This window comes from Echinops telfairi, unplaced genomic scaffold (assembly GCF_000313985.2).
Source record: "Echinops telfairi isolate 266 unplaced genomic scaffold, ASM31398v2 ScPeMD7_10;HRSCAF=50, whole genome shotgun sequence".
NCBI lineage: Eukaryota > Metazoa > Chordata > Mammalia > Afrosoricida > Tenrecidae > Echinops > Echinops telfairi.
In genome coordinates, this window is record NW_022103907.1 from 14,729,510 (window position 1) to 14,743,944 (window position 14,435).

General features: G+C 38.7%; 1 non-coding gene across 1 annotated transcript; it reads right to left on the reverse strand.

The window, feature by feature from the left end:
• Positions 1–12,745: 12,745 nt before the first annotated feature.
• On the reverse strand, positions 12,746–12,961 carry LOC115868445. The gene has a single exon (XR_004045597.1). It is a non-coding gene; the product is annotated as a small nucleolar RNA U3 (small nucleolar RNA).
• Positions 12,962–14,435: the final 1,474 nt, after the last annotated feature.

Consider the following 14,435-nt stretch of genomic DNA (forward strand, 5'->3'; position numbering starts at 1 on the left):
CACACAACTCTGGGAGTTTCATGCTTTCATCATGTTTCCCAGGCCTTTGCAGACCACAACTATTTTCCTTCCTGTGAATTTGTGTGTGTGTGTGTGTGTGTGTGTGTGTGTGTGTGTGAACATTAAGAAATTACTCTCACTCTTAGTAATATCTCGTGCATATGTCTTCAAATGTGAAGCTCTTGTGGACAGGGTGTATGCACACTTTGAAACTTTGTTCCGTTTACCCCGATTCTAATGTGATAATAACCTCACTGCCATTGAGTCAATGCTGATTCATGGCAACCACCTTTGCGTTTCCATGACTGTCGCTGTTGATGGGGGTAGAACACCCAGTCTTTGTCCCAAGGAGCGGCTCGTGGTTTCAGATTGCAGACTATGTGGATCTCGGCCCAACAGAACCAACATACCACCAGGGCTCCTGCTATGATTATAGGTACACAATAAATATTTCATAATTCAAAAAGATATAAGAAAACAGATGGAATAATAAAAAGCCCTGCAACAAGTGCACTGTAAATATAGGACATAGTGATGAGTCTGCTTTAAGGCAAACTGTGGAACAAGGCCTCTAAGACTGCTATGTGCCGACGTGGTTACACGTGTTTGCCTCATGGGCCAGCAGCTGTGTGAGCCTGGAGGGCCATTGAGCTAGCGTGGACTTTGAGTTTGGCTGGGCTGTCATCTGCTTGATATAAATTTCTTACTAGATATAGTTCTTTTGTATGCATAGGTGAGTGTCATTGCTTTTGTGTCTCCAGAACATCAGCCTAATACGAATACAGAAATATTTCTCTAGACCTCCCTGCTTCTCAGTGACTTGTTGAATAACGTATTTTAAAAAGTTGTGGAAAAATAGAATTCAAAGATAATGAAATTGTCATCAACTTTTTGAAGCATCCTTGTGCATGACTAGGTTTCAGACACATTCATCTACATTTGATTGCATCATAAACTATATTGCAAACAAACAAAAACCATTGAGTTGATTCTAACTCACAGTGACCCCATAGGACAGAATAGAATTGTCCCATAAACTTCAAGGCTGGAAGTTTTATTGAAATAGACTACCAGTGGGTGGCTGATGGATTTAGATTGCTGGCCTTTCAGTAAACTGAGGAGAACTTAACCAGTGGGTCACCAGGATCTCTGCTGATTCTGTTAGGTACCTTCAAGTCAGTTCCAAATTCTAGCAACCCTCTGTTCAACCGAACAAAATACTATACTCCATCCTGGACCACCCTCACGACTGTTGTTATGTTAAAGGCCGTCACTGCAGCCACTATGTCAGTCCATCTTGTTGAAGGGCATCCTCTTTTCCACTGCCCCTCTACTTTACCAAGCTGGATGTCACCGGCGCCGCTCTATGCTGCATATATGTGAATGTGTGAAGAGTTATTTTTAATAGGAAAGAATGGATGTAGGAAAGGACATATAGGATAAATACACATATGGGAATCAATTATAGAACCCCGGTGCTACTGTTAGGTGAGCTCTGGACTGCTAACCACAAAGTTAGTCATTCAACTCCACTAGCCTCTGCAGGACAAAAAGATGTGGTCCACTGCCTCAGTGACGTTACAGCCAGTGACACCCTACATAGGCTTGATGGCAGCGGATTTACATAGAATGAAATGGAACGATATGAATGAAGGAACATTGGGAAAATATGTTATTAGCCAGGATTAGCAAAACCTTTAAAGGAAAAAAAAGCCCATCTCATTTAGTCAGATGAGTTTAATTCACTGTGCACTGTGTGAAAAACAGCGCAGCAGCCAGGGAAACAAACTGCAGTGAAGCAGCAGCAGCGACACAGAGAACGGTGGTGTTTGCTGGCTGTTGGTGGCTCTGACTCACAGCAAACCCGCCAGGCAACAAAATGAAATGTTAATGGGTCCTGCAGTTGTGTTCAACTTCGTCACTGTGGCTTTTGTGATCATTTATATCACCCAGGGTCTCCCATGCCGGACACATGCTTCGATTCTCCTCTAACAATTGATGGCTCCTGATGGCATGTCCAAAGCAAGCTATTCTGACACTTTCAGTTGTGAAGAAAATCATAAGATTTCCATTGCTAATTTTCGGAAGTAGATTGTTAGGCGTTTCTTCCTAGTCTGTTGCGGTCTTCAAGCTCCACTAAAACGTGTTCACCATGGATGAGCTCATTGGTATTTGGGTTACAATCGGCATAGCTTCCAGTATTACCGCAACACACAAGCCACCATAGTACAGCAAATAGAACAAAAAAGCAGAAGCCAGGTTCTACATGGTTACACAATCCCAAATGAAGTCATTACAACCCTAATTCCATTGATAATGCTCGACTGCTTGGCAATTAGACCAATTCTATTATAAATTCACTTAATCAGAACTTTATAATTTTTATATCCAGTTCACTCAGAAAATTGTCTAACCCTAGTGAGTCTGAATTTAAAAGCTAATTTAAATTAGTTAGGTCAGGTACTATTTATTGATGTAAATATACCTTTGACAAAAAAAAAAAAGATAGTAGAAGATAGCTTGACAAAGGGAAAAATACATTAAGATGTTTGTAAGTGATTGAAACAGGCTGATTTAGAACATTCCAGGAAACTTTACATTAATCTCTCATTTACAGTTTTTATAGCTATAGAGTTTTTTTGTGGCTATATTGCAAAAGAATAAGCATAGCCCTTCCAAGAATATATTTGAATGATCTCTGATTCACCTCTTTTTTTGGAGACCAGGCTTTCTGTTGGGATTCAAAGGGTGGGGGTGGGGGTGGAGAATGCTGGTCAATAGGGCACCTTTCATTTTCTTGTGACTTGAAGTGCATTCGTTAACCCAATTAATACAATAGGTATAATAAAGATAAAGCCTTATATTTGGAGTAGGTTGAATTGTTCTGCCTTTAGTATCAGCACAAATATTATATGCAAAGAGAACTACCTATGTTAATCCTGACCCACAAACCACCAAGGATCCCTGGTGGCAGAGTGGTGCTGAGTTGGGCTGCTATCTATAAGGTCCAAAGTTTGAAACCATTAATCTCTCTGCAGGAGAAAGATGAGCCAATCTACTCACATAAAGCGTTTTCAAAAAAATAGTTATAGTTTTGCAAATGCCCAGGGGCAGTTCTACCCTGTGCTACAGGGTCATGGGGTTGCTATGAGTTGGCACTGACTTGATGGCAGTGAGTTTGTTTTTTTCTTTCTTTTTTTAGGCCCTCAAATTTGTGGAAATTGTTTGAGATATCCATCCTATTTGAATTTTGCTTTTAAAACACTGGCTGACTGCCTCCTCTGTACCGTGAGCCACGAACTTAATGCCAAGTTTCACTTGATCCTTTAGTTATACCTGATTTCTCCATCATATTATATATTATAGGCGATCAAGAGAGGCTTAATCAGGAATATGACACTAACACATTTCACAGTTCTTCTCCATACGTTTTTGTTTGTTTTTCAAATTCTCTCAATTTGCTGTAGTACATGGTAGTATGGGATACACGTGGTGAATCACCTGACTTTGCCCTGCTTGCGGATGAGCAAGTTTGCCTGCCATCGTTTTATGAATGCTGGAGCAGATGGGCGACTCCTGGGTCAGAGCCCAAAGACCAACACTCAGAGCCCCGCCAGAAACGTGGCTATCCTCATCTTAGTGTTAGTTCTTCTGATCTCGAGTTTTATGTGGGTAATACCAATGGGCCCAGACAGAGGCTTGCTCATTCAAGATAAAGACACTGTCCTATGGATCCTGAATCTTTTATATGGGAACTGAGCATGACTCGCCTTTCCTGGGAAAAGAGAATTGGTCTCTATTTTACTGTGAGTGAACATGGTAGTTCTATGCACCGGAGGAAGACGCTGTTTCTTTCTTCTGAGCTTGCTCTTTATATGAACATCCTTGAAAGGCTAAACCAGAACAAGGGGCTGTCATTGGTGCTGCTTCCCAGCTTTATACGAAGGTAGACATCCTATGGAGAAACGCGTCCCAATAAGTTGTATATCTGGGTATGTAGTAATTATAAGCTATAATATGTGGTTAAAAAGTGGTTGGTTGTGTCTTAATATTTAATGGCAGTTTTGAAAAGTGATAAATGAGACAATGAGATTGTTTAGGTACAATGATGAAGACCGTTTCAAATTAATATATTTCTTTCCTCTTCAGCCTAGAGCACTGGGAGAAGTGGGAATGGAGAAGAGACTTTTGATTGATGGGATTAATTCCTCTTCTTGCTGCCCTACAGGCCAGACTCGAGTTTTTGTTTTTTCCATCTGTGCTCAATATCCAGGTCACAAAGGTTGTTGCTGTTCCTTTATGCTGTTGAGTCTGCTTCAATTCATGGAGACCCAGCGTGCAGCAGTGCGCAGCTGCCTCGTCCTGTGTGCAGTCTTCAGAATTGTTGGTGTGTTGGAGCCCATGCTTTCAGCCACTATGTCGATGCATCTTACTGAGAGAATTCTCTTATCAGACACTCTATCAGGCATGACATCCTTCTCCAGGGACTGGTCCTCCAGATAACATGTCCCTCCAGATAACAAAGTTTCACTATCCTTGAGGACATTGGACCAACTGCTGTATTTTTCAGGAGTCCTGGTGATGCAGTGGTTAAGCCCTTGGCTACTAACTACAAGGTTGGTGGTTCAAACCCACCAACCACTTTGTAGAAGAAAGATGTGGGAGTCCATTTCTGTAAAGATCTACAACCTATAATGCAGTTCTACTTTGACTTACAGGGTCACATGGATTGGACTGGACTCAACCATGATGTGTTTAGTTTTGTATTTTTCAGCAAGGTATCACACACAAAATATATGATTTTACTGACTTTGAGAATAATATCTGGTAAATGCAATATATTTTTTCTTACTGGAACTAGATAGGTATGGATACAAATATTCAACACAACTGTCAACAAATTACCTGTTCCCAGATTACAGATAATTTATGCTTCCCAATTAGGAAAGCATTCATAATAATAATTGCCAAAATAGATATTGATTTATTTTACAGAGATAGTTGGCGTCCAGGTGTTCATAGTCAAATAGATCTGTAATGAGTTAGAAAGGAGGGGAAAAACGGAGAAAAGAGGCTTAATACTAAGACGGTGACAGTGACCAGGAGAAGGCAAACCAGAAATCACTTGAAATATAAGTTGCTTGAAATATCTATGGCCCACTGCGTAAATGGTTTGGTATGTTTAGATTGTTGTGTTGCATTGTTTTTCAATTATTTTTTAAATTTTGAAATATTAATCCAAATGCAGTTGTAAGAAATAATGAAGAGTGCGCCTCTGTAGTTTTCATTCAACATCCTAAATGATTGCTGCTGTTGTGTGCCATGGAGTTGATGCTACCTGAGACCAACCCTATCAGACAGTGCCCCTGACCCGTAGGGCATCGTAGACTGACTACAATCGTTAGGAAAGCAGATCTCCTGAGTTTTCCTCCCTCAGAAGCACAGAGTGGGTTAGAAACACCGCTCCTTTAGCAGCCATTTAGGTAACTATGATTCCATCAAGATCCCTTCCTAAATATTGTTAATGTTGTTAGGTGTAGTGAGTTGGTTCTGACTCACAACCCCCCCACCCCCATGTACAATAGAATGGAATGCTACCCCATTCTAAATGATAAAATCTGGCTTTGAGCAGAGTACAGTGTACAACCAGGATACTGGCATAGATAAAAGGAAGACACAGAACATTCCCAGCACCACAGGGATTCTACTTTAAAGACACACCCATTCTCTACCATCCCACTTCTGCCTTAATTCCTATCATTTCTGTAATTTTATCATTCCAAGAATGTCACAAAATTGAATCATACCATTTGTAGCTTTGGGGGAGTGGCTATTTTCACTCATCATCATACTCTGGAGTTTCATCCAGGTTGCTTACTGTATCAATAATCTCTTCCTGTTTATTCCATGTTCTGGGTATACTAGAGTTTTGTTTTGTTTTAAACTATTCACCCATGGATGGACATTTGGCCTTTTTCCAACTTGGGGCTATTATGAATAAAACAGCTATGAGTATCTGGGTGTAAGGCTTTGTTTCCATTTCTCAGGGATACAAGCCCAACACTGCAATGGCTGGATTGTTGGCCAGTGCCAGTTTTAGTATTTTTAAGGAAGAGTGGAGCCACGTTCCATTCCTGCCAGCAACATATGAGTGATTTTCCATGGAGAATGTCATCATTCGATGTTGTCAGTTTTTATTTTAGTGTTTCTGATAAGCATTCCAGGAGCCCTGGTGATGTAGTGGTTACACATCATGCGGCCAACCACAAGGCCAGCAGTTGAAAGCAGAAGAAAGAGGCAACTTTCTACTCCTGTAAAGTGTTAGTTTGGGAAACCCACCGAGGCAATGCGACCCTGTCGCAGAGGGTCACTGCGTCAGCACATCATTAGATAGTAGAGAGTGAGATAGGCGTGTAATGATGCCTCATTGTGGTTTTAACTGATTTTTCCCAGTGGTTGGGGGCACCCATCCTCTTTTCATGTGCTCATGTGTGATGTGTATATCATTTTTTGATGAAATATTTCTTTATGTCTTCTGCTCATTTTATAATTGGCCTTTTTTTTTTAACTGCTGAGGTTTCAGAGTTTTTAGATCTACTCCTTTGTCAGATATATAGGCTGACAATATTTTCTCCTGGCCTGTAGTTTATCTTTTCATTCTCTTAATGGTCTTCCACAAAGCAAAATATTAATCTTGTTGAAATCTAATTTATCAAATTTACTTATAACTCATGCTCTGATGGTGTGATAGTTACATAATCTGGTGTCAGTTTGGGACTTTAGAGGATTAAGAGTGAAGGCTGGAATCTAGTCTGTCAATTAGGTCACAGCCAATGAGGCCTCTGTGTGGGCATGACCTTCCCCTGAGAATTCTGGGAAATCTGGATTTTCCTCCTTGGAGGCAAAAGACACCTCTCTGCCTCTCTCTGGGTTCACTCCCTTGAAAATGCTCTACTGATAATACTAGGCTGACTCCCTGTGAGACATCCCTGAGGATAAGCCATATGGACCTACCCGGGAACTAGAGAAGCCATACTGATGGAGACCCTGCCAGTGCTGAGATGCTTACAACGCCACTGGACCCAAAGACTTTCTACCCACTGGCTTGTGATCATCCTGCATTTGCTGTCATTGCCTGTGTTGCATGAGTCTGAAGAGGACTTTATAGATTGGTATCAAACATATAGGCTAATATTGGACTTATGGGCTTGGACTGGACTGGGTTGGGATACTTTCTTAATGTACAATTACCCTTTATATAAAACTCTCTTTTATACACATATCACTTTATGGATTTGTTTCTCTAGTCTACCCACACTAACACAGATAGTAAGACTAATAAATTTTTATTTTGCCTAATTGTAAATCCTGAAGATATTTTCCCCTAAAACTTTCATAGTTTTATATTTTGTATGGAAAGTCTGTGGTTCATTTAGAATCCCCCCCCCTTTTTTTTTTTTTTGCATGAGCTGTGAGAATCAGGTGAAATTGTTATGCTCAAGTGGATGCCCAAGTGTCCAGGACCATGTGTTGAAAGGATTGCCTTCTTTCTTGAATCGTTGTTCTCCTTTTGAAGGAGTTCTTTGCTTATCTGGGTTTTCTTCCCATTCCATATAAAGTTCGTTCTTAGGTTTTCCATTTCTTTAAAGAATGTTGGGCTTTGTGTTGGAATGGTATGATATTTGTGGATTGTTTAGATAGTATTGACATTTTCACTCTGATGAGCTCACCTATCGATTATCATTAGTTATTCTTTGAATTCAGTGGGTTCTTTTTAGTTTCTTCTAGCAGTGTTCTGTGTTGGTTACATAATCTTTTGTCAACTTATGAAGCGGTGAGGATTAGCCTGTCAATCAGGTTGCAGCTTGATGACCTCATTTGGAGGCGCATCAGAGATAAATAGCTCACCAGAGGCCAAATATATTCACTCCCTGTGAGACATTCCTGTTGACAAGACACATTGAGGCCTGGAGCTGAAGGAGCCACATGGAGACTCCTGCCAGCACTGAAATGCTTCCATTGCCACTGGATCCACAAGACTTTCCACCCACTAGCCTGTGATCTTCCTGCATTCTGTGTCAATGAATGTGCTGTGTGAGTCTGAAGAGGACTTTATAGATTGGTATCAGACATATGGGCTAATATTGGACTTATGGACTTTATCTAGACTGGGCTGGGATGTTTTCTTAATGTGCAATTACTTTGATAGAAAGTTCTGTCTTACACACATATGAGAGTCTCTGGATTTGTTTCTCTAGTCTATCTGGACTAACACATCTCATAGTTTTCTTTATTTGATATTGTTTGCTAGGTTATAAAAATATGATTGGTATTCATATGTATCTAGTTTTATATATTTGCTCAACCCACATATTCTTTACTAGGAAGAGCTTTTGTTTTGTTTTTCTTTATAATAACTTGGAATGTTTTATGTCGATTATCATGCAACTTTCAAATAGGGGCAGTTTTTGTTTTGTTTTGTTTTCCCTTCTAATCTGTATTTCAAGGAACACTGGTCATCCAGTGGTAAAAGCGCTGGGCTGTTGATTGGAAAGTTAGTCATTTCAACCAACTGATCACTCCAAGGGAGGTTATGGTAGTCTGCTTTTCAAAGGCTACAGCCTGGGGCAACCTATGGGGAAGTTTTCCTCTATCCTATAAGATTACAATGAGTTGAAATCAACTAGCAATGTGTGAATCTGTCTTCCTTTTGTTTCATTTTCTTAATTTTTTGTTGTGACTAGCATTTCCGGCAATAATATGTTGAATAACAGGGGTAACAATGGACATTCTTGCCTTGTTCCTCATGGTAAGGGTGTGCATTAAGTCGGTTACTACCTAGTATAATTGAGCTGATGGATCTTTGCAGATACTTTTTATTAAGTTGAACAGGTTCCCCTCAAAATTTTAATTTTCTTTGAGAGGCTTAAAGCAATTAATCATAAATGTGTGTTGAATTTTGTCTAATAGTTTTTCTCTATCAGTTGACATGACTAAGTGTTTTTTCTTCCTTATCTTGTTAATATGGAAGGTTACATTCATTTTGAAATATGGAACAAATTTTGACTATCTTGAGTAAGCTGTATTTATCATCATGTATTCTTTGCATATATTACTAAATTCTATCTGTTAATATTTTGTCACAGCTTTTAAAATCTTTTCATGAGAGCTATTGCTCTCCATTTGAATTAATTAACCAATTTACTGCCTGTATGTGACTTTGGTATTCTGGTAATACTAACTTCATAAAATGCATTTTAGAATGATAACTTGTTTTCTATGCTTCTGTTAAATATTGTGTACAGTTGTTAATTTTTCTTTAGATATTTGGTAAAATTCTCTGATAAAACCATCTGGGTTTGGAGATTTGTTTAATCACTTTTGTCTTTTGAATGTAAAATAACATCAAATTTCCTTATGTGTCATAAAGGAAACCAGAAGGATTTCATTTTTCATCTAAAATTTTATGGCAACTGGAATTTTTATGAAAATATAGAGGTGGAGTCCAACCTGTGAATCAGCTCACAGCTGGATGACGCCTCCTTGGGGTGTGGACTTCATATCAGCAGGGAAGTGGGGAACCTCTCTGTCTGCCATTTTGTCTTCCTGCTTGCTGGGACTCTGCCTCCAGAGGTGGCCCCATGTTGGACACTTGACCCTGAGAACTGTAGGTGCCCTGACGTCTTTCTACTGACCTTGGATCCACATTACTCAGCACCCATCTACCTGTGATCTTCCTGTTTCACCTCTCTGAGTCACCAGCCTGCAGCTGCATGAGTCTGAAGAGGACTTTGACTTGCATCAGATTTGCAAACTTGAGTTGGACTGGGCTGGGGTGCCTTCTTTTGATATAAGATACCCTGTTGATATAAAACTCGTTCCTATACATATATGAGTGTCACTGGATTTATTTCATTAGACAACTTGGCCTAACACAATGAGTTGTGATAGTTGGGTTTTTCGAAGAATGTGTCCATTCCATTCAATACATTAAACTTGTGCATATAGAGGTGTATGTAGCATGCTCGTGTTATCCTTTTTATGTCTGCTAGATCTTTAATGATACCGACTATATCATTGCTGATACTTCTCACTTATTTTCTTAGAGTCAGGTTTGATAAAGTTTAACCCAATTTATTGATTTTAAAAGAAACAATAACAAAAACAGTCTTTTTTCTTTAATTTTCTCTATCCTTTTGGTCTTTGCTAGAGCGTGCAGCTCCTTTGAGACTTCCTTCACCACGCTCATTGCTTGAGCTTGAAGCTGGTAGATCCTGTCACTGTGCATGAGTTCGAGGGCCCATGGGGGCCTGCTTCGCTAAGCTCCTGAGCTACTGTCTGTTGCTGACCTATCCTACTTTCTACTGTCTGTGGGCACTCTTTGCCTGCCTCGCCTGAGGAAAGACTCTGCTCTCTGCTTCCTTGACCTTGGACCCAGCAGCTCACAGGAGTTGAAGGACTTCCAGTACATTAACTGTTCCATGGAAGCGAATTGAACTGAGTCCTCTGTACTGCTGTGTGGACTAATTAGCTGTTATGCTCCTTCTTTCTGTATAAACCTATCCTTTTATATGTATGTAATCATAAGTGCCCTGGTTTCGGTTCTCTAGAGAACCATGCCTAACACAATTGACTATAGATTTTTCCTCTATTTTAATATAAGATTTGGGTTTTACACTGCCCACCCTCTAGCATTGTTTTAACTGTGTCCTAGAAAATTTAATATGTAGTCTTTTTACTTTTATTCATTTGTTTCTTTCCTTTTAATTTATCTGGAGACTTATTTTATGACCCATAAGTCACTCAGAAGCAGAATCTTTAGTTTCTATGTATTTGGAGAATTTCTTGTTAGCTTTGTTTTACTGGGTTTTAATTATAGATCATAAACTATATGGTTTAAATTTAAATCAAACTGTTGAGGCTTGTGTTATTGTATAAGTTGTTTTCTATTTGGTGTCTAAAGTTTTATGTCTTTTGTCAAATTTTACAAGTTTGGGTTTATTATATCATTGAATATTTTTCATTCTCTATCATACCTCCTCTCCTTTCAAAGATCCCCAGTGAAGTGAATATGAGGGTTTTTGTTATACTCCACATACCTCTGGAGCTCTACTCATTTTTCCCCAGTCTGTATTTTCTTAATTGTTCAGACTAAGTAATTTCTATTTTCTATTTCACTGATTTTTTTCTTTGTCCCCTTCCAGCCTATAATTGAGTCTAGTTAATTAGATTTTAAACAATTCACTTAATGTATTTTTAGTTCTAAAATCTCTGATTTTTCCCTTCTAACATCTGTTTCTTTACTTAGACTATCTCTTTTCTGAAACTCTCTAGTATTTATTTTGCTTCAAGCATGTTCCATAATTGCTCATAGGGATTATTTTTATATTATTTTAGAATATTTATCAGGCATTTCTATCCTACCTGTCATCTTAATCAACATCAAATGCCTCTTTTTCACTCAGGTTGAGATCTTCCTCTTGGTATTGGGAATTTTTTTGGCAGAAACCTTGGCATTTCAAGATTTAAATCCCACATCTCCAAGTCTTATTTAAGCCCCATGCATTAACTTCCCTTTGATATTATTGTGCCGGGAATTAACGTAGAAGTCCAGTTCCTCATTGGGCCTCCATGGACACCAAATGAGATGACTTCTCTTTACTGTTGACTGGAGATGGGTACCATCTTCACCCCACTTGCTACTATGCCCCATGTGGAGTCTGCTGGTACAGCAGAGAGGAGTGGCCTTGTCGCTGCTGGAAAAGAGTGAAAATTCTGCCTCTCAGCTAAGCCCCCCTCTGACATCACCTTAGGATTTGGTAGAGAAAAAATGAGTGCCTCTTATTACTTCCAAGTAGGACATGAAGTCTAGATTTTTATGTGATCTCCACCGAGTAGAGACTCCCAGTTTTTCTTCTCACATACTATCTCTAGGGGGTTCTGGTACACCTTGCTATACAGCATGGTGAGAAATAAAGTCAATGCTTCCTGCCTGCTCTTTCCTGGTGTCTTTCTGAATGGTATTTGGCTGGAAAAAGGCAGTTATCTAGAAGTTTACTGTCTTGTTAGTTGTTTCTTTCCTGAATCTCTAGCAGATGGTCTAGCTGTTTTGTTTTCATGTTTTAGCTGGTTCTCTTGGGATTTCTGCACGGTGTGCTCCTTCCACTACAAGATTGGGATATATGAGGCAACAGGAAAATCCAGGTACCTCACTCAGATTAGTAATTATATCAGGAAGTCCTTAGGCCATCTTCTCTATCTTATCTGTCTTTCAGAGTTCTATGCTTATATTATATATACTGTGCAAGATTTTTAGTCGTATATAGTGATAGAAATAGAGAAAGTATACTATACCATCTTGCAGACAACAACAGTCTAAAATCCTAATCCAATTGTCTCTTAAGAAGCACTTTGTCATTTATATAGGACCAGATGCATTGATGGCTACAAGCAATTGTGTCTGGCCTTTGGCTGAATGACCAAATGTATCATTCTTTTAGTTTGTATACATTTTGACATATATGAAGGGTCTTCAAAATGATAGGGGGGAAATATATTTTTTTAAAGATTCTTCTGAACACTTTTTGAAGCATCTGCATAGCCAGTAAGGAAATAAAAAAGCAAAATACAAACATGAACAACAAATCAATAGCAAAAATAAACGTATTGTAGCTTTATGAAACGGAGAGTAAATTTAAACTTAAATTTAAGTTAATGATATTTATAAGCATCTCAGATTTTTTTCCCCACTTAGACCACACACTCTCTCTCTCACCCTGCATGAGAGCAGAGAAGAGGGATCATCAAAGGCAAATGGCAGCTGCAATAAAGCAGCACCAGGAGCCAGCCTCACGCTCAGGAAAGAATGCTGTACCTCCTTCTTGTGTTTCCGGTGCTCTACAGGATCAGAGAGACTTCTCTAGTAATGAACTATAGAAATGATCCCTGAAAGTATAGTCTTAGCATCTCAGATTTTTATTGTATGTTTTGCTTTGATCTTTTCTTATCCAGCATTGAAAAAATAAGAAAATTTCTGTATGTAACTTTGGTTGAAGTTAGTCGTGCTTCATACCTTGATTAGGAGGTATGATTTAAACCATAGATTTGGTAATCATTTCCACTAAATACATTTTATTAGTTGCCTCAAACTGAGCAAATTTCAATGGATCTTTTAAAATTAGCTATTTTTTTTGAATGGTAACATTCAAGGTTAAATTCAATACTTAATAAGAATTGCAAATCAATTCCTGTGCAAACGTTTTTATTACATGTGGCTAAGTCTCATTGTTTTGTGCCCTCATTATTTTAAAATCAATAAAATTCCAGAGCTACCAAGTTGTATTAATGCTTTCTTCTAAAAAAATGGATGTGTTCTTTTAATTTGATATTTTGATTGAAGGACATTTGGATTTCATATATTTAAAAACAAAAACAAATTAGAGCTCTATGCAGGCTTCTCATCTCTCTCTCTTTTTCCTCCTCCTCTTTCTTGAGATAATGAATCAATTCCTACAACATTAACTATCGTGAACACATTACTGACGCTCAAACAATCATCCCTTTTCCTGGCATCCTTCCTTTTTGCTCTTATATAGTTTCAACTTACATTTGACACTTCCTCTTGGATCTACTGTCAAAAACCTAACCTTCGTGCCACCAAGTCATTTTTGGGGTCGTCCTGTAGTGACCCCAATAAAACATGTTCCAAACGGAACTTTTTGGCTCTAATGTATTCCATGTATTCCCCTTTATATTGATTCCCCTCTTGGAAACTGATGGCATCATCCCTGTAGTCTCTCAATTTGGAAACTTCAGTTATCTACGCTACATTTAAATCAACCCTGGGTTTCACAAGGTCACCTCCAATATCTTTTGAATTCAATCCTTCTTTCAGTACCATTCGCATGAATGTCATTTTTTTCTACACTAGAAATAATTTCCTAACTCAACATCCCATATAAAGCTACTTTCCAATTTAAATTTAGAAAAATATGTCCTCACTAGCAGCAAATCCCTACACTTACTATCTTGGATAAAACTGGTTCTAGTTTCCCAGTGAACACAAGGTGGATTTCTGTCTTCATTGCTGGTATTCTTTGTCAAGATATATCTTGCACTGTCCCTTCTTTGTAACCCATGAATGAACTCTTCCTTCCATCTCAAGGACGCATGGCCCATGAGTAAGTCTTTGTACATGCTTTGCTCGTGCCCTGGAATACTTTTACTCTCAATGTGCTGCTCATATTTCACGATTAAACTAAAATGTGATATCTTCCCCTGAATTCCTCAGCCATTCTTTATCTGTGAAGTGCTAATACTCCTTTATACTACGTTTAGGCTTATATTTGATATTCAGTTATAAAATCTTGGATAGTCTGGATTGTATCTGATTAATAATGTGTCTTACCATCTTCAACAATGCTGAGCTCTTAGGA